Below are 27069 nucleotides of genomic sequence, written 5' to 3'. Positions count from 1 at the left end.
CTGACGATTATTTGAAACGGACCTGGCCCTCCCCTAGGTCCACTCAGCCTCAAACGCGTAACTGCTGTCGTGTGTGAACATCGTCACTGGGGAGACAAAGGCGGCGGGGCATCGTGGATCCAAGTCCCGGGCGAAGCCGGGTCATGTGTATGTGTGTTTGTGTTTATGTGTATGTCTGTGTGTCTCTATGTATGTGTGTATGTATGTGTATGTATGTGTTTGTGTGTATGTGTGTGTGTATGTATGTGGGTTTTTTTTATGTCTTTATGTGTATGTCTGCGTGTCTCTATGTATGTGTGTATGTACGTGTGTGCATGTGTTTGTGTGTATGTATGTGTGTGTCTATGTATGTGTGTGTATGTGTTTTTGTGTATGTATGTGTGTGTATGTATGTGTGTTATGTGTCTGTCTGTGTCTGCATGTATGTGTGTGTGTATTGTGTATGTGTTTGTGTGCATGTATGTGTGTGTTTGTGTGTATGTGTATGTCTGTGTGTATGTATGTGTGTGTATGTGTGTGTATGTGTTTGTGTATATGTGTGTGTATGTGTTTGTATGTGTTTGTGTGTTTACGCTCGCATTACACAAATGTGTTGCTGGTCTAAGGCGTTCCTCGCACAGCATTGCCGCTTTATTTTTTCAGTCGTTTACTGCCTTACGCACCCTGAAAGTCGTGTGTGTCTGCAGCAAGCGCGTGTATGTGTACCTATGGACGCGCGCGCGTGTGTTGTGTAGGGGGAACGGTAGTGTAGTGCTTAGCGTGCTGTCTGTGTCTGTGTGTGTGTGTCTGTCTGTGTGTGTCTGCGTGTGTCTGTGTGTGTGCGTGTGTGGTGTGTGGGGAGCGGTAGTGTAGTGCTTAGCGTGCTGTCTGTGTGTCTGTGTGTGTGTGTGTCTGTCTGTGTCTGTCTGTGTGTGTCTGCGTGTGTCTGTGTGTGTGTCTGTGCGTGTGTGGTGTGTGAGGAGCGGTGGGTGTAGTGCTTAACGCTACGCTGCGCTACCAACCCGGCGAACCGAGTTCGATTCTCGCTCACGGCCACCACCGGTGACGATTATTTGAACCTCCCCTAGGTCCACTCAGCCTCAAACGAGTAACTGGTGTGGCGTATTAACATCGGCACTTGGGAGACAAAGGCGGCCGGGCGTGGTAGATCCAAGTCCCGGGCGAAGCCGGGTCATGTGTATGTGTTTGTGTGTATGTCTGTGTGTGTATGTATGTGGGTTTTTTTGTATGTGTTTATGTCTATGTCTGTGTGTCTGTATGTGTGTATGTACGTGTGTGTATGTGTTTGTGTGTATGTGTGTGTGTATGTATGTGTGTATGTGTGTGTGTATGTATGTGTGTATGTGTTTTTGTGTATGTATGTGTGTGTATGTATGTGTGTTATGTGTGTCTCTGTGTGTCTGCATGTATGTCTGTGTGTATTGTGTATGTGTTTGTGTGTATGTATGTGTGTGTTTGTGTGTATGTGTATGTCTGTGTGTATGTATGTGTGTGTATGTGTGTGTGTGTGTTTGTGTGTATGTGTGTGTATATGTGTTTGTATGTCTTTGTGTGTTTACGCTCGCATTACACAAATGTGTTGCAGGTCTAAGGCGTTCCTCGCGCAGCATTGCCGCTTTATTATTGCAGTCGTTTACTGCCGTGCGCACCCTGAAAGTCGTGTGTGTCTGCAGCAAGCGCGTGTATGTGTTCCTATGGACGCGCGCGCGTGTGTTGTGTAGGGGGAACGGTAGTGTAGTGCTTAGCGTGCTGTCTGTGTCTGTGTGTGTGTGTCTGTGTGTGTGTCTGTGTGTGTGCGTGTGTGGTGTGTGGGGAGCGATAGTGTAGTGCTTAGCGTGCTGTCTGTGTGTCTGTGTGTGTGTGTGTCTGTCTGTGTCTGTCTGTGTGTGTCTGCGTGTGTCTGTGTGTGTGTCTGTGTGTGTGTCTGTGCGTGTGTGGTGTGTGAGGAGCGGTGGGTGTAGTGCTTAACGCTACGCTGCGCTACCAACCCGGCGAACCGAGTTCGATTCCCGCTCACGGCCACCACCGGTGACGATTATTTGAACCTCCCCTAGGTCGACTCAGCCTCAAACGAGTAACTGGTGTTGCGTATTAACATCGGCACTGGGGAGACAAAGGCGGCCGGGCGTGGTGGATCCAAGTCCCGGGCGAAGCCGGGTCATGTGTATGTGTGTATGTGTTTATGTGTATGTCTGTGTGTCTGTATGCATGTGTGTATGTATGTGTGTGCATGTGTTTGTGTGTATGTATGTGTGTGTGTATGTATGTGGGTTTTTTTGTATGTGTTTATGTGTATGTCTGCGTGCCTGTATGTATGTGTGTATGTACGTCTGTGGATGTGTATGTGTGTGTCTATGTATGTGTGTGTATGTGTTTCTGTGTTTGTATGTGTGTGTATGTATGTGTGTTATGTGTCTGTCTGTGTGTCTGCATGTATGTGTGTGTGTATTGTGTATGTGTTCGTGTGTGTTTGTGTGTTTACGCTCGCATTACACAAATGTGTAATGCGGGTCTAAGGCGTTCCTTACACAGCATTGCCGCTTTATTATTTCAGTCGTTTACTGCCGTACGCACCCTGAAAGTCGTGTGTGTCTGCAGCAAGCGCGTGTATGTGTACCTATGGACGCGCGCGCGTGTGTTGTGTAGGGGGAACGGTAGTGTAGTGCTTAGCGTGCTGCCTGTGTCTGTGTGTCTGTGTGTGTGTCTGTGTGTGTGTCTGTGTGTGTGCGTGTGTGGTGTGTGAGGAGCGGTGGGTGTAGTGCTTAACGCTACGCTGCGCTACCAACACGGCAAACTCAGTTCGATTCCCGCTCACGGCCACCACCGGTGACGATTATTTTAACCTCCCCTAGGTCGACTCTGCCTCAAACGAGTAACTGCTGTAGCGTATTAACATCGCCACTGGGGAGACAAAGGCGGCCGGCCGTGGTAGATACAAGTCCCGGGCGAAGCCGGGTAGTACAGCTAGTACAATTATAAAACAATAAAAATTCTCACGACGTTTCGACTGCAACAAGAATATGAATCCCTGCAGTCACGAAAGCTTTAAATAAAAAAAACAGTACTTTGTCTCAAGCCTCAGTCATCCAACGTGACCACGGGGCTTCTCCATCCTTAACCTCCACACGATGACCGTCGTTCCGTCCGCGGTTAATCTCACGCCACCTGCTGGACACTATCTCACATGTCCACTCCTCCCAACCTGGGCATTTAAAATTATAAGTAAGTATAACCCGTAAAAACAAAGTTTTTCACTATAAATCCTTTATATGCGTGGCGGCTAGAGTCCTCTCGTCCTCTGGCTTGAGATGGCTGCCACCTATGGGTCAGATGATTGCATAACACCATTAAGCAATTGGTAATTAAATATAATATTTTTGTCCTAAAAAGTGTAAAAAAATTTAATTATTTTTTCACGAACATTAATTGTCACGCACAACGAGTCTGTGTGGAAAATGTCAGCTCGATTGGATGACGGGAAGTGGGTTAAAAAATGACCGAAAGATTTGCACGGTCCTAAGCAAGCAAGCGAACTTAATATAAAGGATTTTAAAAAGAAAAAATATGATAATTGGTTTTATACGCTTCTATCTGGCAACAAAACTGACACCTTTTTACAAGGAGTCATGTTTGCATAGACCGCAATACCTGCAGTCATAATACAAACAAAAGAACATAACTCTGATAATGTATGCACTGTCCTTGAAGTTGATTGGTCCACATCCGAGACAGCTTTCCTTAGAGCCTCGTCTCACATGGGTGAGACTAGGCTCTAAGGAGAGACTAGGCTCTAAGGAAAGCTGTCTCGGGTGTGGACCAATCAACTTCAAGGACAGTGCACATTATCAGAGTTATGTTCTTTTGTTTGTATTATGACTGCAGGTATTGCGGTCTATGCAAACATTACTCCTTGTAAAAAAAAGTGTCAGTTTTGTTGCCAGATAGAAGGGTAAAAAAACAAATAATCATATTTTTACTGGCAAATGAGGTTCCCATAGTGAAAAAAATATATATTTTACCAGGTAAGGGCCCACTGAGCAGTATTATAGCTCCTTTTCAGAAGCGACCTGACCACATGATTGCTCGATGAAGCTGCTTATCACGTTGATTCTAAATGTGGAGGGGGAAATCGGAGGACCCGGAAAAAAACATCCACGCTACCACGAGGGGGAGAGAGAGAGACGCAAACTCCAAATATACAGCAGCAGGCGTCAGGGTCGGGATCGAACCCACGACCTCCTGTAAACCAGGCGAGGTAGTTAAAATCTCCTAGCCATCGTGATGATGATGAGAGAGAGACATTTAAACTCCAAATACACAGCAGCAGGCGTCAGGATCGGGATCGAACCCACCGACCTCCTGCAAACCAAGCGAGGTAGTTAACATATCCTCGCCACCGTGATGATGATGAGAGAGAGAGACACGCAAACTTCAAATATACAGCAGCAGGCGTCAGGATCGGGATCGAACCCACCGACCTCCTGCAAACCAAGCGAGGTAGTTAACATCTCCTAGCCACCGTGATGATGATGAGAGAGAGACACGCAAACTTCAAATATACAGCAGCAGGCGTCAGGATCGGGATCGAACCCACGACCTCCTGTAAACCAGGCGAGGTAGTTAACATCTCCTAGCCACCGTGATGATGATGAGAGAGAGAGACATTCAAACTTCAAATATACAGCAGCAAGCGTCAGGATCGGGATCGAACCCACGACCTCCTGTAAACCAGGCGAGGTAGTTAACATCTCCTAGTCACCGTGGCGTCCATGGTGGCTCCATATGCCAGGGCAAGGCATGAACAACTGGGGGGTGCAGTAAGCTTCGTGGTACAAAATTCCGGTACACAGGTGCCATTGAGTGTTTGTGGTTGTAGCTTTTATGGGCCGTAATAAAGGAGTTGGTATGACTAACGCTTTACCACCTTGGGTTTCCGTATCTGCTCTTGACCTTACTATGGTCAGGCACTATGGGCTCGACTTAACATCTTCACATAATAAAAAAAAGAAACACGACTGAAACAACTGCATACCGTGTCAATCCATATGCTTTACCCGTATTCTTGTACAGGGAAATTGAGTTTTCAGGTCCATACGGCGTGTTTCTCCCTTGTGATGATGGGACTTTGTAGGGATGAACGTTGAGATTTATAAGGGACACGGGGTGACCAATGAGTTTAACACGCAGGCTTTCGCGACCAGTATTTATCATAATAAAGGTTTTTGGGTTAGATCGTGTTGTTATAAATGTGTCGCAACTCTCCACCACCCGACACGGCCAATTTATAAAAAGTGTCACGTTGACAAAAGACAAATAGTTCACTACTTTAGCCCACCGGTGAGTTGAAGAGTGAATCCACAACATTTACAATTTGAGTACGTAGTTTTTTATTTTTGTCAACGTGACACATTTTTTTACTGATTGCCCTTTATTATGAAGTGACCAATGAGGTCTGAATTAGTCTGTAATAAGGGAGGGCCCTACCTTGTTACAGACTACCTCAATACGGACATTTTACAGACTAATAATGTAAGGGTTTGTTGACAGGTTTGCAACTTGCTTCAGCTGCTGTTGCTGTTGTTAGCTACGGAGATGTTGGGAACGTCATTGCAGGCGGTCTCTTTTAAAGGACGTTTTTTCACCGTCTCGTATTCACCACGTGTGAATGATTGAGATGGGGAGTGGAATTTTTGTTTCTTGTTTTACCGAATTTCATTTGAGAGAGAGAGGGGGGGTGGAAAGACGTCTCTTCTGGATATTTTGGTTTGTCGACTCCGTTGGTTATGGCCCCAAAGCGGGTCACACCCGGCTCTCTGCGCGGATCGGTAGGACTATGGGCAGATCGATACGCTGAGTCGAGGCAATCGATGAATCAACTCGGAATTACTATTGTAGTGTAGTGTTGTTCAGTGGTTGTTGTTTTTCTTTTGCAAATCAATTTACCGTACAGTACTGCCAAGCGAGCCGCACCAGGCTCTCTGCGAATATCGATAGGACTTTGGTTAGATCGATACGCTGCGGCGATGAGTCGAGGTAAGTCGATGAATCAACTGGTGATTACTAGTGTATCGTTGAGTTTTTTTACCATTAATTTAATACATTTACTCAGAACGTCCACCCCGCATCCTCTGGAAGCCTCCCCGAGGGCGAGAAACTCTCTCTGACAAGGATCGGACGCCAGCGTGGCGTGACGGGGTCATGACGCCCATGATTATCGTCAAGCCCCGCTAGCCACCTCCCGTCCAGCAGCACAACTGGGATGAGGGCGGTGGGGGAACCAGGGAATCCGTGAGGGACTGCGGCAGATTCATTAACGACTACCAGAGAATCCGTGAGGAAATTTGGACCCATTCACCAACGAGTTCCAGGGAATCGGTGATGGACTTGGGTACATTCATCAACGAGTTCCATGGAATCCGTGAGGAACTTGATCCCATTCACCAACGAGTAGCAGGGAATCCGTGAGGGACTGGGGCCTATTCATCAACGAGTTCCATGGAATCCGTGAGGAACTTGATCCCATTCACCAACGAGTTCCATGGAATCCGTGAGGGACTGGGGCCCATTCACCAACGAGTTCCATGGAATCCGTGAGGGACTGGGGCCCATTCACCAACGAGTTCCAGGGAATCCGTGAGGGACTTGGGCCCATTCACCAACGAGTTCCATGGAATCCGTGAGGGACTGGGGCCCATTCACCAACGAGTTGCAGGGAATCCGTGAAGGACTTGGGTCCATTCACAAACGAGTTGCAGGGAATCCGTGAGGGACTTCGGCAGATTCACCAACGAGTTCCAGGGAATCCGTGAGAGACTTGGGCCCATTCACCAACGAGTTCCAGGGAATCCGTGAGGTACAGGGGTCCATTCACCAACGAGTTCCATGGAATCCGTGAGGTACAGGGGTCCATTCACCAACGCGTACCATGGAATCCGTGAGGGACTTGATCCCATTCACCAACGAGTTCCAGGGAATCCGTGAGGGACTTGGGCCCATTCACCAACGAGTATCAGGGAATCATCCACTAGTGAATCTGTAAATCCACTGGTGGATGATTGCCTCCCAACACAGTTGCCGGTCATGGGGATAATTTGGCCATACTTCACCAAGCTGGTCAATGGGGGTTGGTGAAAGGGGGCCGGGAGCAGGACCGGTTCAGATATCTCTTGCCACTGATGACAGCCGTGGAAAAAAATGATTCGGTTTGCTAGGTTCGTATCACAATGGGTTAACCACTGCGCCACCGCTCCCTTAAGAAAACATGTATTTTAATTAAAACTGATCATTAACGTAAGTTATCGCGTGAACACTATATCAATGGCAATATTTGTTTGGGATAACTCAGATTAAAGGTTGTATTTTTAAACATTTTTTTTTAAATACTGTACCAGTTAAGTCAACAGTCTTTAATCAGGCAATTTATTGTGCTTGTTTAATCACAGGGTATTTGCCATACAATCTCTCTCCAGTATAGACTTTGACAAAGGCTCGTGTGAGTAGTTTGTGAACCCTTGACCACCTATGCAAGTTGAGTGCTAAGCCAAAGACGGGAATGTGTGTTGCATTATAGTACATCATCTCTAGAAACGAGCCTGTGTGTTTTGTCGTGGTATTAAAACTAAACCATATTTTTTTATTTCATAAAGGTGAAGTACTCTTCAAGACGCGTGGACAACGTGGTAAGGCACACGTATTTATTTGCACAATGTCTTACAGCACTGGAGGGATGTATCGGCCCCCTCACCCGTACAACTGGGAATTCACCCCTAGCTAGCCTTCCTAGCCGAGTCCTCCGCTAACGGGCTAGGGGAGGCTGTCTGGCCCGACACTGGTTAGTCGGGCTACGGTACCCGGAATCCCAGAGGTCTAACTCTGGTTCCGGGACCACGCCACTGGCTCCAGCCTGCGCTGCCCTTACAGCTCGCAGCCGTCCCGGCTGCAACAACTTTTAATAAAGGTTATTTAACCCCTGGATCCCCGCGTGTGCCTTAAAAAACGTTTTTAACGCTAACATGAAGGAAACAACAGCAACAACGACAACAACAACAACAATGACAACAACAAAACCCACAACCCCGAAGGGAACAATCCGACGCACCCCCCCTGAATAAATACGAATACCGTAAGAGCGACGTATATATACAGGTTTAGCAGGGAACTCCCAGCACGCATGCAACACAACAAAAAAAAATGTGGTAGGAGCTCCCCACCGACGCAGCACCACGCAACCGTTCGTAAGAGAGAAGAAAAAAAAATGTTCGTCCAATGCATTATAAGAGTCTGCGCATTTTTGCGCGTGTCCTTGCTGCAGGCCCGTCACACGGGGCAATCCCGGGTGGCGAACCCGCCGGTGGCGGTTGTTCGTTTTGTATAGAGTCCTCGTCTGACGTCGCGAGACCCTCGACGTCCCTCGCAGCAGTAGGTGGGTGCGAGCTCGTCAGTCCCGGTGCACCTGTGGGTGGGACAGCCGGCGACACGTCAGGCGAGGGCAGTGAGGACGGACCATCTGAGTCGGCCGACCCCCCACATGTTTGGCCATGCGTGTGTGGAGTGGGGCCTCGCACCGCAACGAATGGTTTTAGCCTCGAGGGGTGCACAAACCACCGGCGCTTCCCCCATTTGATGCGAACACACTGAGGCCGCAGAACCTCGACCACCTCCACGGGCCCCCTCCACGGCCGCGCCAGTTTAGGGGATGTTGCGAGCGGTACCTGGGGGCAGTGCAGCCATGCTCTGTCCCCCGGCTTCCACTGCAGCACGTGCGTGCGACCCAGTCTGAGGCGCTCGTTAGCTTTTTGACGCTGTTCCGAATTTAACATGGCAGCATCCCGTGCCTCCGTCAATTTTTCAAGGTTAAATTTGACATGGTCAATTAATTTAGTTTTTCCTAGTGGTGTGGGGATCTGCAGCTGCGCCCGAATGGGTGGGTCAGGGTCGCGCCCATACATGAGGAAGAATGGCGAAAATCCCGTTGCAGCATGGGGGGCCAATCTGTATGCTGCCAAGACCCCTTGGATTTTCAAGTCCCAATCCGTCTGTGAGTCCGAAACCTGCTGTGATAACATAGACGAGATGGTGCGATGCAGACGCTCGACCATCCCGTCAGTTTGCGGGTGATAGGGGGAAGTACGAATCTTTTTCGTTCCTAGGAGCTCACAAACCTGTTGGAGGAGTTTTCCGGAAAAATTTCTACCCTGGTCGGTCAGCAGCCGTTCCGGGGCACCTTTGTCCATGACATAGCCTTGGACAAAGGCGTCGACGATGGCTGCTGCCGACTGATTGGCCAGGGGCCAGGCCATAGGCCAGCGCGTAAAATACTCGACCCCGGTTAACAAGTATCTGTTTCCCCTAGGGGTGGCGGGGAATGGGCCCAGAATATCCAGCGCGACAAGTTCGTTTACTCTGGAGACCCTGATAGACTGCAAGGGCGGGTTAGATTCTCGCGCTGGTGGTTTCCGCTGTGCACACCTCGGGCATGAAGCCAACAGATCAGGGACATCCCTTGTCATTCCTTGCCAAAAGAAATCACGCTGGAGCAAGGCGAGGGTCTTTTGGGTACCCAGGTGGAGGAGGCGCTCATGAGCAGCCCACACCACCCTACCCCGTAAGCCCGAAGGGACCACCAGCCGGTGTCGGTGGGATTTCCCGTCCCAGTGCAACAGCAACCCCGCGTGCATTTCCCATGCGTCGGCATCACCCGATCCCCGCCCTGCCTCCCCGGCGCGACGACGCAACGCGAGGAGGGAGGTATCCTCCATCTGGAGGCGCCCCCATTCCTGGATGTGCAAACCCAACAGGGAATCTTTCCCTTGTTGTTCAATGGAACTCAGAACAACTGTCCCGCCGTCGGCGGCAGCCGCAAGGCCCGGAACCGACCCGTCCCCTGCTGGTTTGCAACGTCCCGACCCCAGGAGGCACGCGCATTCCGAGGTGGTTGGCATACGCGACAGAGCGTCCGCGTTGGTGTGGCGGACGCCCTTACGGTATGTGGTGTCAAAATCAAAATCCTGGAGGATCTCCAACCATCGGGACAATTGTCCCGATGGCTGTTGAACTCGCAGGGCGTACTGCAGTGCCGCATGATCTGTGCGGACGGTGAAACGCCGACCGTACAGATATGGGCGATACTGTTGGATGAAATAGACAATTGCCAACAGTTCTCTGCGGGTAACACAATATCTTTGCTCTGCTTGAGACAACACCCGACTGCCGTACGCAACCACCCGTTCGACGCCGTCAACCACCTGGGAAAGCACGCCCCCAATACCCGTGTTGCTCGCATCGGTGTCGAGCAGGAACGGCTTTGAAAAATCAGGGTAGATCAAGGGAGGAGCTTTTACCAAGGCGTCCCGAAGGGAGCAAAAAGCAGCCTCCTCCTCTTGACCCCAGTGGAACCGGACCCCCTTAGATGTTAATGCGTGTAGGGGTTTGGCAATTGTTGCAAAGTCGGCGACGAACCGTCTGTAATATGACGCGAAGCCGACGAAACTCCTGACCTCTCCCACCGTGGTGGGAGTTGGCCAGGAGCTGACACACTGCGTTTTGGCGGGATCGGTAGCAATACCCGAGCGCCCTACGATGTGCCCCAAATAACGCACGGAATCGCGTAACAAATGACACTTTTGGGGTTTGAACTTCAAATTATCAGCCCGCATCTTTAGGAAAACCGCCCGCAACCTCTGGAGATGTTCGTCAAAAGTTTTAGCGAAGACAATAACATCATCCAAATAAATCAGGCACGACTCCCATTGCAATCCAGCCAAAACCAATTCCATCAAACGTTGGAAGGTTGCCGGCGCTGAGTGTAAGCCCATCGGCAACCGGTTGAATTGGAACAGGCCGTGCGGTGTACGGAAAGCAGTTTTAGGTTTCGATTCATCATCCAGAGGAAGCTGCCAGAATCCCGAAAGTAAATCCAGCGTGGAGAAGAATCGCGCTCCCGCCAAGGCGTCCAGCGATTCATCCATCCGTGGGAGCGGGTATGCGTCGGCAACCGAGATTTTGTTAAGGCGCCGAAAATCAACGCAAAACCGCAACGAGCCGTCCTGTTTTTTAACCAGGACGATCGGTGCTCCCCAAGGGCTGGTAGAGGGAGAAATGATGTCGGCGGCTAACATGTCATCCACAGCCAATTTGACATGGTCCTTTTCGGCGGGACTCAACCGAAACGGATTTTGGCGAATTGGCGCGCTGTCACCCGTGTCAATATGGTGACGCAGCAGATGAGTGCAACCCAAATCATATTTATTTCGACTGAAAACGTCGGAAAATTCCTGCAGTAGTGCTCTAAGCTGTTGGCGCTCTGAATTTGACAGGTCCGTCGATCCCGCACAAAGCGCGTCGAGCCACCCGTCATCGCTGTCCGAATGTGGGTGCAGTCGGGTGGCGGTGCCGACGTGATTCGCAACCGGTTCCTCGCAGGGCATTGGCGTCGCGTGCGCAAGCACCGTCCCTCGAGGAACCACAACAGGTTGCGATCCCACATTGAGGACCGCGATGAAAGGGTCCCCATCTCCCCTCACAACGGTCAGGGCCGGGATCAATTGCGGTCCACTAACCCCGGCCCTAGACGGTCCCAACAAGATCCCGTGGGCCCCCATACCCTCTGCGAAGGACCGACGAAGTTTTAGAGGTACTAACATCTGAGCCCCCGGCGGCACACGAACGGTTTCAACGACGGACGCTGGTTTGGTTACGAACGCCGTCCGAATCACCGAAGGGGAGGGTAAAAACGCCATGCGCCGTCCCGACGGGAGCTCAATACATCCCTGGTCTATTAAAATACGGATCGGCATTTTTCCCAAGAAGTCTGTCCCCAGCAGGCACGGAACCGCCAGTGAGGAGGAGACAAAAATCGGGCCTGATAATTTGATATCCCCAATACAAATTTGCGCTCGAATTTGTCCAATAATACCAAGGGAGCCCCCATTCGCCGCATAGAATGGGACATTAACTGGTAGTAAGGGACGGCTTTGGACAGGCAAAATGTTGTAAATCAATTCGGAAATAATGGTCGCCGATGCCCCCGTGTCAACCAGGATGCGTACCTCAACCCCGTCAATAAGTCCCACGACGGCCGACGACCCTGACGATGCGGCCACAACGCGATGGGCCAACGCGGACCACTGCCCGGGCTCAATTCGAGTCCCCACAGTGGTACGCGCCGGCCCGTCGCGATGCAACGTCGTCCCCCCATTTGTTGCGATGCGAGAGTGTGCGACAGGTGTGTGTGTTGGCCAAACATGTGTGGTGTCGCGACTCGCCGGATCATGCTGATGGAGCTTGGGAGGAGGAGGAGGCCCGGCGTCCTGGCGAGGCGTCGTCCCACGCTGTCGGGGAGAGCGGCACCCCGAGGCGACATGGCCCCGGACGCCGCAGTTGAAGCAGCGCGGAAGCGGCGGCGGCGATGACGGACGGTCGAAGCGGCTCGACCCATCCCGGGCCGGCCGCGCTCCCGTCCCCTGCTGCCGACGATGGTTGACGGCGAAGACCTCCTCCGCCGGAAGGGTGGCTGCCGCCACCGCACGCCCAGCCGCTGCCCTGCTGGCCTTCCGCCGCTGCGACAGCAAGTTGGCGTGGAGGAGTCGCGCCGCTTGTAGAGAAGTCATCTCAGAATCCTCCTGTGCCACGACGGCGATGTCCAGGTCGTCTGCTAGCAGGAGGATTTTTTCAGTTACCATGGCGTCGACCCCGTCCTCGTCCATGCGAGGAAAGGCTGTCTTGGCCAATGCCAGGAGGCTTGTTCTGTAAGCCAGCGGCGACTCCTTCGCGCCCCGCTGGCGGTCGTAGAACTGCTGCCTACACTCCGCGGAAGGCCCGTAGACTCCGGCCAGCAGCTGCAGCGCCATCGGCAGTGTAGAGCGCCTTTCCTTCGGCGCCGATGTTAGGGCGGCAAGCGCGTCGCCGTCCAGGAGCGCCGGCAGGGCGCTGAGAGCTTCAGCGTCTGTCCATTTGGCCATTTCTTGGTGGGCGAGGAAGCGTCTTTGGAAGCCGCCCCAGTCGCCCTCTGCGCCCACGAATTCTTTAAGCGGGGGCAGCCTTTGGTGCAGCGCAGCGGTTGCCGTGGAGTCCCGTGGGCTGCTGTCTCCCCGACTCGGCTGTGTCTCGGCGCGAACGGCAGATGGTATCGCCTGTCGCAGCCTTGATGACGCGCCCTCCTCCGTCGTTGATGCGGCAGCCCCAGCGCGGCCGATGTCGGACCCCAGGTTGAGGTTGGCCACGCCCCTAGCGGTCGCCGCGTCGATGGCGGGAAATTCAAAATTTGAATCTTCAGAAATGGCGGGAAGGCGCTCCGGACGCCGGCTCCCCTCGCCCCGCGGTGGACCACCAGCCCCCAGCCGTGTGATGTTCTCCAGCGTAGCGGCAGCGGCGTAGAGCAGTTCAGCCAGCCTCTCGTGAGCCAGCCTCAGGTCGTCTGTCCGCTGCTCCTCTTCATGGCGACGCTCCGGTAAGAACGCGTCCGGCCCCGGCTGCACGTTGTCTTGTTGAGCCATCTCGGGCTCGACAATTTCGGCGGCGTCTTCCGTTTGCTGTTCCCTGGCTCGAGCTGATTGGCGCGTGTCCATGTTCTTAGTTCTTCTGACGCCAGATGAAGTACTCTTCAAGACGCGTGGACAACGTGGTAAGGCACACGTATTTATTTGCACAATGTCTTACAGCACTGGAGGGATGTATCGGCCCCCTCACCCGTACAACTGGGAATTCACCCCTAGCTAGCCTTCCTAGCCGAGTCCTCCGCTAACGGGCTAGGGGAGGCTGTCTGGCCCGACACTGGTTAGTCGGGCTACGGTACCCGGAATCCCAGAGGTCTAACTCTGGTTCCGGGACCACGCCACTGGCTCCAGCCTGCGCTGCCCTTACAAGGGCGGCGTCCCAGGGGGAGTCCAGGGCCTATCTGGCCGGTCTTCTGTCTTCCCTTAACTACCCTAAGACTGAGCCCCGAGCTCTCTGGCTCATCCCTTTTTATACCCCCCTAGAGGATCGAAACCCCCCTCACGCCGTCCAGTGCGGACGTCGTTGCGGGCACCACCCCGTGTGCTCACAGAGTCCCCGCCCACTGTGTTTGTTATCCGTTAGCCCCTATGCAAACAGCCCTACACAACCAGCCCCTCTGTAACAGCCCTACAAAGGTAAGGCTCACCGAGCTATATAGCTCTTTTTTCAGAAGCCACTTGGCCACAAGTGATAGCCCAGCGAAATGTCTTATCATCACGTCGAAATTTATAGCAGCCAAATACTCTAAACGCATGCTTTCCTGAATGTGCAGGGGAAAATCGTAGGACCTGGAGAAAGATCCACGCGAGCAAACGAACTCCAAATATGGTACCCACGATGCTCCTGCTTACCAAGTAAGAGAGTTAACATCTCACCACCTCGTGGGCTCACTGGCATTTCGCTGTAAAATGTCGCGGTTCACTCCCTTCATTAAGACTCCGTCAACGCATCATAAGTCACGTCCGTTTAATACACCCCTGTCATTGCCCACACATTCTGCCACACATTTGTCCATGCAGAACTCCTGCAACCTCATCATTTAATTAACGACTCAATACCCTTCTCCCTTCAGCCCACGATTAAAACCTACAAATAAGTCATGATTTGCATTGTACACCTCCACCCCATTGTCTCCTCCGAACATTGTGAACAATGCTTAATATTGATTTGAAGCTTTCGTGACTGCAGGAATCCATAATCTTGGGTTCTTTCGGTAAAGTCACGTAGGTAGAAAAAATAATAGATCGCAACGCAAGCAATCGTCATCAGGCGGATTACCTACGTGTAATGCTTAATATGCTTATGGAATCGAGTAAAAAAAACTAATTAGGATGAACACAAAATATATCACAACATTTCACCAACTTCAGACGATGATGTCTGCTGATGTTAATGTGGAGCAAGCAAGCAGGCCGACCTTGAAAATGGGCATTCTCTTGAAAAAATTATATCTTAAGTTTAAGAACATAAGAGGAAGCAGAATTATTTTGGCCATTTTCAGCAGCAGCAGCTCCCGATTGATGACAAATTTGTGAATCCTCTTTGGCATATCGCTCCGGCTATTTCAGAACCTACAGCATTCAGAATACCTTCAAATATAGTAGCAAATCATTCAGTCACGGCGGCTTTAACGTTGCTGTCAAAACGTATGTTTATGGAACGTTGACATCAATAAATATTGAACATACATGCTATTAGTGTAGGAGTTAAGACTCAGTTTGTGGACTGATTTCATTGTTAAACATTGATTTGGGGAGACGCAAATATCAATCGTGGGTTGCTTGTTTTCATCCCTTTCACAAATTAAACGTGTTGTCATAACGTATCGTGAATAATGTATGTGATACTTTCAGTAACAGATCTTGGTGACGTTTTACTTAGTTAATGAGCGTCATCCCAAAGAGTTTGTGCGCATGATTAACACTTGACAGGAGGTTGTAGTTGTATTCACTATTCAGATCACAGGCCACATCACAGGAATGATCGTGCTTCCACCACTGGCTGTCCACAAACCGTAGAGATGTCCAACACTCGATAGAAGGTGGGACGCTCAGTGGTTCTGTTGCCACTGACATTTACGGCTATTTTCAACTGGTCAGTAAGTTACATCATGGGACTTCCTTTGCCAGTACCAAAATATACTAATAGGGGTTTTCCCCTTTTTTCTGGCAACAAAACTGATACCTTTTGCAAGGAATCATGCTTACATTAACCACAATACTGGCAGTCAAATGCAAACAAAAAACAATACTCTGATAATTTATGCATTGTCTTTGAAACTGATTGGTCCACACCAGAGACAGCTTTCTTTGTAGCCTTATGAGACGAGGCTCTAAAGAAAGCTGTCTCTGGTGTGGACCAATCAGTTTCAAAGACAATGCATAAATTATCAGAGTATTGTTTTTTTTTTGCATTTGACTGCAAGTATTGTGGTTAATGTAAGCATGATTCCTTGCAAAAGGTATCAGTTTTGTTGCCAGAAAAAAAGGGAAAACCCCTATTAGTATGGTCAGTAAGTGTCCATTGCTTGGGATTCCATTCAACGCGGTCTGCTATTCTTCACACAAAGCAGCTCTCACACAGACAAGCCTGTGCAGAGGTCCTTGTCATCCGGTAAGCCCACCCAATATAGGGGTGTGAAACAACCGGATATCTCTCAATATGGTTAATTATTACTACGAAACGGCACACCGCTCAAAGCTGTAAATCCGACCTTAGTACTCTTGAACCCAAAAGCTATCAGTTAACCGTTAACCATCTGCTTCAAAGAGCTTTAAAATTTACTTCCTTGTGCCACAAGGCCCATTTCTCTATACGCTGTGAAGACGGACTTTACTGAAAGAAGCTATTTGGATAATATCGTCAAATTCACTCGAGGTGAGTCTCTTCAGTAATCACTCTATAGTTGATGTCGTAACGCGAGTAAATTATACTTCATATCGATAGCTATATTTGTATCGTATCTTTACACGTTTTCTTTTTGACGAAGGACTTGTTATCAACCTAAAAGCGCAACTCAACAGCAAGGGGTGGTAGTCGTGTGCTAGAATAGCTAACGGCGTTGGTTGGCTCAATGTACGTCGTGTATCAATCTTATACACTGAAATGCATTAATTTATTAACAATGTTACGTGTCTGTCACATTGCTAAATATATATTGTATGTATGTTTGTTGAAATTATTTCGCATTGTACGTAGCCAACCGTGCTAACTGGAGGTGCGGGGCAAGGACAATATTTGTTTAAATTTTTGGCATGACGTCTGCCGTCCAATATTGTTTTTAATCCCAGAACTACAACTGTCCGTAATCATCTATTTACAATATTATGCAACAATTATTTACGATCAGAAAACCCCTTCTACCCACATTTAGCTTTACCCACAATACCGTTTTTTTGTCATCGGGGTGCACGATTAATCCATTGTCCATGTACCGGATAACTCCCATTGTTCCACAAATTGGCGGATAAGAGAAGTGACAAGATATCCCTGTTATTGGTTGGATTTTTACTGTCAGGGCCTCATCTTGCGTAGTTGTGCAGTTCCCATTTACAAATAGCGCCCATTTCACCAATGGTGAAATTCCACATTCCTATGGCAGGTGCAATTTTATTTATATGTAAGTCAAGCAACCGTTGGTTTCCCATAAAGTGGTACTTATTTGGTCTTTTCTGGCTGGATGATGGACCTATTCAGCCCATCACATCGGGATTTGTGAGACAAGCGGTCTGTCACAGCACCAGCCTATCGATGTTGTTTTTGTTAGAAGAGGAATGTGTGATCGCTCATTACACATCGTCGTGCTGAAATAATGACGGATAACAACGAATTACATTCGTCGGAGTTAAGAGTCAAAATGGCCGCATACCACTGAAAAAATGACGACACTTCCCATGCATTTTGCTAGCATTGTACAAATTATAATCCTAATCATGGTCGACCAGAGGTTAGTGGGTGTAATAAAATGACGAAATTATATAAATATGTACAGTACATTCACTGTTTTACAATGTGACACAAATAAGAGGAATTAGGGTTAGGCCTAGAATTTAGGTTTGTGGTGAGAACATTCTGGAAGGTTGTGCGTAAGGCTAACTGCACACGGCGTGCCTTTGATAAACTTACATTTACAGGGGCACATTATGGTCAGTGTTAAATTTGGACTGAGGTGTTATTGGAATAGTAAACGAGTTATTACGTAGAACCTCAATATGCTGCCGTGTGTGGCAAGCCCAAACATTTTCCATGCTTTTATCCACACAGCGGAAATTACGTTGGAATAAAATAAGTGAAAGAAAAGCTTTCGTTTTCTTAACATATCAGTGGCTTTTGATACTAAGTCATCCTAGTAGTCTCAATTGGATCTTTCCTCGTTAATAACGGTCATCAATCAAGCCTTCTTCTTATCCATAATATTGCAAACACGCGATTAAAGATAAAAGGAGAGTATTGTTTTCTTCCTAATAACAGCAAAGCTCTCAAGTGTCACGCAATGAACATGACAGAAACTGTGCTGAACCTCACACATCTTGCGAGGTGTATTAATAATGATAATTGTTTTTTTACCCTTCTATCTGGCAACAAAACTGACACCTTTTTACAAGGAGTCATGTTGGCATAGACCGCAATACCTGCAGTCATAATACAAACAAAAGACATAACTCTGATAATGTGCACTGTCCTTGAAGTTGATTGGTCCACACCCGAGACAGCTTTCCTTAGAGCCTAGTCTCACATGGGTTGGACCAGATGACGCCAAAAGGCGCACAACTCAAGGTGTATTAATAGTTATGTAGTAAGCAACCAAAGCATAATACAGATTGCAAGCGTGGTAACAGCACACGCTTACCACAACAACCTGCTCTCCTCCCTGGTGACGTTTCAATCAGGTCTTAATTTGGGAAAAGAATCAGCATCGGCCCCATTCCCTTCCCCATCTTCCCACGCTCCAACCCGACAGCGGAGGTTGGGCGGGTGGAGGGGGCTAATACAAACACGGTAATACCCCGATTTACGTCGGGGATGCGTACCTGAAAGGTGCGATGACGAATTTTTAAACAACGTCAATAAAAGCGGTTTAGAGGGTAGGTGGAGGCGAAGGCGGAGTGAGAGGCGGCAGATACGAGAGAGTATGGTGGTGCTGTCAGCGACGTAAGTGTGGCTTGAGGTGAGGCAAATCGGGTAGCGGTGTTCATAATAAAGCGACGACACATTTGTGAAAGGACGTAAAAGGGGAAGACGTAACCTCTGGGCTGTCTTACACATTAGCGGTATCAACTTGAGAGCTCCGTTAAAGGATTCATATTGCACGATATTTGATCGTATCATTTGTCCATGTAACATATCCATTACCACGTCTCACAATATCAGATGAACTCGTATTGATATCAATGTGTACCGCATCATATGAGAACTGCATATTTAACCCGCCATCGGCTGTTTCTTATTCCACCATTGTAAATTAAGAAGATGGTGGCCCAAAAGGTGGTAAACCAGCTCACAAGGGCAGCCAGGTTCTGAGAGTCTAATCGTGGATATCTATCGAATCAGGGGGTTTCAGTCAGTCTACTTTGGCTCAATTCACTTTGAACAGTTTCATACAACGGTTAGTACTGCTTACTCTTTGGTTCCTTCGGTAAAGTCACGTAGGTAAAAATGAAACAAATCACGACGTTTCGATCGCAACACAAGCGACCGTCATCAGGCGGAACCGATACGGCAGGACAACTGCTGATTTAGGAGAAAGATCTGCTAACAACAAGAGCTTGTAGAGGGTTTCGGTGGGTTCAACCCCTGGGGTAAGTGGGCGGAGCTAGAGAAGGAAGAAAGGGGGGGGCACAGGTAATAGATGGAAGGTAGAGAGAAGCTGGGTTAGTGATGCTAATGTGCCTCCCCCCTTTCTCACAGCGCGGCAACCAACGCTGCAGCATCCTGTACCATTGGCATGCTAATTTTCTCACATTAGCATCACTAACCCAGCTTCTCTCTACCTTCCATCTATTACCTGTGCCCAACTCCCCTCTCCCTCCCTCCTTGCCTCCCCCTTGCTTCCTTCTCTAGCTCCGCACACTTACCCCAGGGGTTGAACCCACCAAAACCCTTTATAAGCTCTTGTTGTTAGTAGATCTTTCTCCTAAATCAGCAGTTGTCCTGCTGTATCGGTTCCGCCTGATGACGGTCGCTTGTGTTGCGATCGAAACGTCGTGATTTATTTTATTTTATACCTACGTGACTTTACCAAAAGAACAAAAGAGTATAGATTCCTGCAGTCGCAAAAGCTTCAAACCAGTTAGTACTGCAGTATGAAGCTCAAGTTTCTAGTTCATACGTGACTTTGCAGATGTGATTCAACATAAAACTACCCGGCTAGTTGATTATCTTGTGTTAACCTCCGGTCACTTTCTCACTGTATTTAAACTGCATCTTTGTAATTCTGTCATCGCTACTGCGCAGTCATTTCCCCAGAAACGTCATGCCTCGATACGTCCAACCAATGTCAAAGATGAATTTCAACAAACTTGCTGTTCCCTCTAATCCACATTGCAGGAGGGCACGTTTCTTTTCGCCATTCTCTTCTTGCACTGCTTGACTTTGAAACTCGCTTCCATGATCTCTCCTTCACTCAACTCCTATGATCTCCCTCAATTCCACAGTCCAATGCGTCAGTTCGTAACTGACGTGCTATTTACACAATAGCTCTTGGTTGCTGGCCACTTTGCATTATAGGCTGTCGGGCCTGCTCTCAGTGTCTGTGGTATGGAACAAGTAACTCATTGTGACGTGTGGTCACCTGGTGTTTTTATTGCTAAAAGGTGATGCCCTCTCTTCCCAGGTGTCTTTGGCTGACAAGTTGCAAAGACGCTGGTGGGACCATCCCAAACAAAATGGCACTCCGCCCGTTGGTCCTCTGTCTTCTATTTTCTTTAATGCTCTGGGCAGGTGAACTACGCATTCACGCAAGCACCCGATGCTCCGTTTTGAAGTTTTAAAATGAAACATCTTTGAATTGTATTATGTTTTCAATTAGATTATTTCATTTCTCCATTCAAAGCTTATATCATGTTACATCTGGAAGACTTAATTTAAAACGACATTTTGTGTGAATTTTCTCTCGTCGTTAAGTAGATGGCCTTGCTTGGGGTTCGGTTCGATGCGGACTTTTACCTGTTTGGGATTGCGGGATCGAGATAAGGGGACACGAAGCTGCTGGCCGTGCGAGAAGATTGCCGTCTGCAGATCGATTCCCACGTAATCGGACGCCTGTCCCTGCGACTCCGTCGTTCATGCAGGGGGCGCGTAGGTTTGCAGCGCCCCCTGCATGAAAACGACGGAAAGTGCAGCGTTCATCACAGATGGATAAAGTTGTGCGCTTATATAAGAGCATGAATGTTTAGTTTCAAATAAACAAATTCTAATTTTATTTTTTGTTTTTCAGAAAATACGGATGCAGGTAAGACTCCTCTTTGTTACAACAAAATAAACGTGTAGATAAAAAGTTAAGTGTTAATCCTTTACCACGATCGTGTGATTTTGATTGGTTCGCGATACTGCTGTTACTCAATTATCATTGCTGTGTTCTGTAAATTCTTGCTCGATTGTAAAATGCATTCTTACGTGATGTTAACTCTGCTGTTTTTGTATTTCTCCATCAGCTCCCTGCGATTTTAACTATTCCAACTACTTCAAGGATATTTAATGCAGAAGTCACTGAAAATTCAACAAACGATTTAGCATTTTTCAACATATCTGTTGAAGGAAATATATCAGAAATTGTTTTAACCTTGATACCCAAATACTATTTTCAAATTGCAAGATAAACAGCTGCTAGTGGCTAATCAAACAGCCTTGGACAGAGAGGTAATCACAGTCACAAACATTACTGCAGCTTAAAATCTGTTAATGCACATGCACCAAACCGCTTTAGAATACTGCCGGTCTCCAAGCATTTGCGTCGCTACAGGTCGACCGTATCGCGGGATCCTATAATATGCGGCGCACAATGGAGGTTAGACTGGAAATCCGCAACAACTTTTCCACATCTTCACACCTGTGCGATGTGCCACGGATTTCTGGTGGAAAGAGCCGCACGATCCCATTAATTCGCAAAATAAATTACGAATTATAAGGGAAGTACAGCATTTACTTGTAGCCCCATTAATCCATGATAAATATCAGGATTACAGGAGACAATTGTTATTCTAATACCCCAATGGAGCGGCGACCCCACGGTTCACAGCAATTCCCATAATGCACCAGGAGGAAACCCCTAGACTCAATGAATTTATACGGATTTTGTATTTGTTTTGGAGGGTGGCTCAAAACTTTCATCCACATTAAAGTCGCAGTTTAAAGAGGCTAATTCCTCCTAAAATTCGTGAGACACTACCTTCGGAATTATTTATATTTTTAGCGCAACAAGGCAAACTAATTTTCAGTAGATTATCGGAGTGGCACGGCTAAAATCTCATGAAAATATGCAAAGTTTTACATAGGATTTTTGGAGTAACATTGCGGTACATAGCAGCTTACAGGCTTGAAGAATCCCACCCACCCAACTCACAGAGGATTAATGGTTTATATTGTAATCATTGGTAACTATGCTTAGACCATCAACTCACTGCACACGTGGCTAGCTGGCTTAAAATCCTGAATTTAAGTGGTGCAAGCTGAGCTGAAGAAGAAGACTGTGACATTGGAGGCACCCAGCCACCTGAACAATTAATATTATTTTAAATTACATTGTTTAACTTAATACATCGGTTGCATTAAACTGCTATTTCTCTTTTTGTACTATTAAAACAGACACTGGGAGAGACTGCTATTCTCACGTTGACATGCGAATTTGATGGATTAATATATCGGGTAAGATATTTTACATACCTACATCACAGATGAACAATATATGTAGTGATCACAGTTGTAATGTCTGCAGTGCTGAATCAAGGGCACCACATGCCCAGTCACTACATTGCAAAGGACCTTTTGTTTGACCGACTAGAGGGGCCAACATTAGCGCTGCACGGTTTTGGAGCTGGATTGACTTGCCAATGATAGGTGCCAGTGGTGTCAAGATTACCTTCTGGAGAGAGGGCTCATGAAAAATGCTACAGGCCAAGAAGGGCAGAGGAGGGACTACTCACAACGACTAAAGTGTCGATCCACTAAAGCAGAGTAAGATGACATACCCGGTAATGCAGTGTTTGCATCTGCTGTCATCTCAGTCAATTGACTTGTAACACCTGGGCCTATCCTGTGACCTGCCAGCGTGGCCTCACTTTACAGTGGCCTCATAGTCAGTGCCGGACTAAGCTAGTGCGGAGTCTGTAGCATGTATTATAAAGGGGCCCGAAATAAATAAAAAACACGTAAATATTAAAACACAAATTTTTAAGTTGCATAGTAAAGTTATTTGTATTTTTTCATTTGCTATACAGCCAGATAATACGACAAATCGCTAACCTCAAACACCCAGTCGTTCATAAAAGTTGAAGGCGGTATAGTACTATAGTAATAGAGCAAGTGCAGAATCTCTGAACCGGAATTGATAGCTTGAAAGCATTTAGTGTGGGGCCCTTGAAAGTGCGGGGCCCGGAGCATATGCAGCTACTTGTGCTACTAGGATCATCCGGCACTGCTCAAAGTGCACTTAGCCAGGCACAAGAGCTGTAGTAATGTCGGTGGTGTGCAGTTTTAGGATGCGGTGGATTAGTGGTTAGCGCACAGAGACTATGAATACCTGTTACCTGAGTTCGATTCCTACCCATGGTTAACATCAGTGGCTTGGGCGCTGGTTTTTAATAGGCCTTGAAAACCACTTTCGAAGACGGGATAGGAGATGAGTCGTTGTAAAGAATGAGATATTTGAGGCAGGAGTGCTCGGGCTAGACCTGAATGAAGTATCTCAAAAAAGAGTTGTAGGCATTTTAGGATATATTTCTGACACAGATGCTAGGAAATAATTGACAAGACAGTATATGTAATGAAGGGAACATGGCAGTTAAGTATTATAGATATAATCAGGCAAGTTAGTTTTTGCTGGGTTAGGAAATTTGTGTAGGATGGATGGGAGCTGGTGAACGAGATAACATTTGGAATGAGGTTGGCGACCAAGCGGAAGACCTAAGACCAGATGGCAACTATATTTATGAAGATCCTATCATTTTGAAATATAGATGACATTTAAGTTAACTAGAAAGCTGATAATAACAATATCAATGACTACACTCTAAATCCCAATGAAGTGAAGAACTTTGAGGGGAGTGAATCATAATCATTACAGAGCAATACAATCAGGCGACAAAATAGATTTTCAAATTTTAAGTTACGGGGAAAGCCTGTACAAACAGGTGAGTTTTAAGACGCGATTTAAAAAGTGAAACAGACTCGGAATCCCTCATGGATCGAGGAAGGAGATTCCACAATCGCGAGGCTGGCTGCAGAAGGCTCGATTTTCCTTTTGATCTTGATACTCGTAGATTAATCACTTTAAAATGAGCACACTGATAGCCATTGTATTTGTATAGCATCTAAAGCAACATTACTGAGAAAATATAACACATTATATGATACTGCATTGGTAGGGGTGCATAAGCACAAATAACAAAACACTCAACACATTTGCCAGAAACACTGTGGCCTTAATATGTTAAATATATAACAGGTGGCGTTTTGGGCAATGACCTTCTTGAGATATGTTTGCTTTTAAGGCAGTGTTTGACGAATGCGTTCGCGTTTTCTGAGCCCATATAAGATGTTCAAAATTGTGGCCAGGATACCTTGAAGATTCATACATGTATTATAATGCCCATTTTGAAGCTTCCATGAAGCCAAATTCAATCACTTTCCCTTTATGTTTTATACCTTTGTTTTACTGTATATTGATCTTTACATTTTGCTCTCTTACAAAACTGGGAGCTCAGAAAATAATTATTAAAATCAGAATATGTTGAGTGTGTCTTCAGTGTAACATACTTTAGCTGTTGAGAAAATAGTTTTTTTTTTAAGAAAAATGTAACAATCATTTGTTGTTATACAAGTTATTGTTGATCAATCTTGTTTCCTCAAAAATACTAATTGTCTACTTTGACACTTTCAGGCTAGTATTGCAGTAAAAATTCTCGATGTCAATGAATTTGACCCAGAATTTCAAGGTACTCCTTACATGTGGCATATCTCCGAGGTAAGTACAAGACGTAGTCTCACTCTTTGATCAGAAAATACTCATTAAAATGTAAAAAAAGTTCAAACAAATTTGTGCACTATGAGAGCAGCGGTGTTACTTGAGATACTTTGCAAAGTTCAATTAAAAAGAGCCATTTCCCAAAAAACACATTCTCCATTTCACAAAGAAGCACAGCTCATTGTCACAAATAGAGCCCGTCATGGTTCAGTATCTGTATTTATAATCAGGGAATAGTTAGCTATACTGTATATGTAGTGCTGAACTTTACGTGGACAACTTCTTCATTTTCTGTCGTCACTTTATTTTCATCAAACTCCGCACATTTCACCACCAAGACACCAGGACTGTCTCTCTCGTCTCCGTTCCACTGCTAGCCTATACTTTTTCTCCTGCTCCGCTGCTAGCCTATTCTATCTCACATCTCTTCTTCTTCAAGTTCCGCTCCATCTCCGTCCAGCTCCCAGCACAACTCCCCATCTCACTCTGACGCTCCCCTATTTATCCCCCTCCTCATTAATTACCAATTAATTAACCAGCCCCCCCCGCCGCCACCTGCTCCGAACCCAGACTTACTGGCGCCACTTTGGCCTTGACAACAACAACCGGCCAATCACTGCCCTGCATCCCATAATTACCTAACGAGCCGTCTCTCTCCGGCCGTTGCCCCCCAGCAGCACCTGCTTGTCCTAATACGACCCCACTGTCCATTACCCACACGTGTTTACAATTTCCCCCCCACTGGCGCGCGTTAATCCACTACATATATAAGGGAAATTTGTAGATATGAGTGTTCGAAATGTTTAGCATACTTCTCAACATGCTACAAACTTGAAATTTGGTATGTGGGTAGCTCCCATACTGTACTGACGTCATGAAATTTGCACCGCTTATGCTGTCTGGAATTTATAGGTGAACGCGACTATATAATCAATATTCGTTCATTGAATAAACTTAAAACTAGGACTAAACTATCAATTTCCGTGCGAAGAACTGGTACAACTGCTAGTATTTATATTGGTAAACCTAAAATGACAATAATATCTATAATTCTTTGACAACGCTAAATCGTATACTTTTATATACAGGGTGATCCAAAAGTCAGGACACATTGAGTTATTTTATTTACTTTAACACTGGCATTGAAACATTTTAATTGTTACTTTTTTTACTTTGATATTTAATCTATTTTCGTTATTAAGGGTTAGGGTCACTTCAAAATCCCATCGTTTACAAAACTGGACCGAGAACCCTGAATTAATTGAGACAAAACATAAATTTGCCAGAATAGTGCTGGATGTAATTACCAGAGAAACGTCGTACTAAAATTATAAATGTTGTGGATTTACTCTCCAACACACCGATGAGCTGAAGTAGTATACTACACTATGCACTACATTACACACGACACTACACTAGTAACTAATTGGCACGTTTTGTTTACGTGACAAATCTTACTGGCTGTGTCGGGTGGTGGAGGGTTACGACACATTTATATAGTAGTAGGTTTTTACCCTTTAAACTGGTACAAAACTGACACCTTTATACAAGGCATCATGTTTGCAATAACTGCAACACAAGCAAAGGTGTCAGTTTTGTACCAGTTTAAAGGGTAAAAACCTACTACTATATTTTGCCACTGGTAAAGGAGGTCTCATAGTGACACATTTATACTTACGCGATCTAACCCAAAAAAACCTTCATTATGAATAATATTAGTCGCGAAAACTTACGTGTTAACCTGGTTGAGAATAGTTTAAAGTAAAAACTGTGTAAAACTCATTGGGCACGATACACCTGGCTGAAATGACCAATATCATATGAGTGAAACCTCTCACACCATATTCTTATAGTTTTCTTCAGTGCCAACGACGTTTCCTGTACCAGCAATGGACGGGGATATTTCAAGTCGTATCACATACACCTTGGATCAATCAGTGGTAAGGCGATAAGGCAATAATATATTACCAACATTCAAAATTTAAATGTATGACACTTGTAGTACATAACTCTGTGTTCGAGACAACAGAACATTAAACCGCTCAACCTGCAACACCAATTCATCCACCATACTTCATTTTACAAGACCACAATCATTCCAATACGGGTTTTCCTCCCCTTTATGTGGGTTCTGTTTGTGTGATATTTCTACCCGAAATTAGCTATATGCGGTTTGAATTCACTCGGTCGGACGTGGAACAACATTATATGTACTCTATGCGCCATCTTGAGCAATGCATTTTAAGTTGTGCGATTTCACTTTGTGTGCCTTGTTTTTGAAACGCATCTACCAGGTAAAGCGAGGGAAACCTATACATGGGATAATCTTACTCTTTGTTTGTTTCGGTAAAGTTACGTAGGTAAAACAATAAATAAAATAAAATAAATGAAAACAA

General features: G+C 46.8%; 1 protein-coding gene and 1 long non-coding RNA gene across 2 annotated transcripts in view; one reads left to right on the top strand and one right to left on the bottom strand.

Annotated features, from left to right (window-relative positions):
• Nucleotides 1-27069, bottom strand: part of BCL2L14 (BCL2 like 14) — a 209774-nt gene that overhangs the window by 31970 nt on the left and 150735 nt on the right. The gene's annotated exons all lie outside the window — the stretch shown is intronic.
• On the top strand, nucleotides 16237-26641 carry LOC133344195 (uncharacterized). Its single transcript, XR_009755326.1, has 7 exons — nucleotides 16237-16371; nucleotides 20327-20433; nucleotides 20930-20944; nucleotides 21147-21351; nucleotides 22297-22356; nucleotides 24590-24673; nucleotides 26527-26641. It is a non-coding gene; the product is annotated as an uncharacterized LOC133344195 (long non-coding RNA).

Source organism: Lethenteron reissneri, chromosome 2, assembly GCF_015708825.2.
Source record: "Lethenteron reissneri isolate LAM-NWPU_2019-01 chromosome 2, ASM1570882v1, whole genome shotgun sequence".
NCBI classification, from domain to species: Eukaryota; Metazoa; Chordata; class Hyperoartia; order Petromyzontiformes; family Petromyzontidae; genus Lethenteron; species Lethenteron reissneri.
This window is presented reverse-complemented; position numbering and strand designations above follow the sequence as displayed.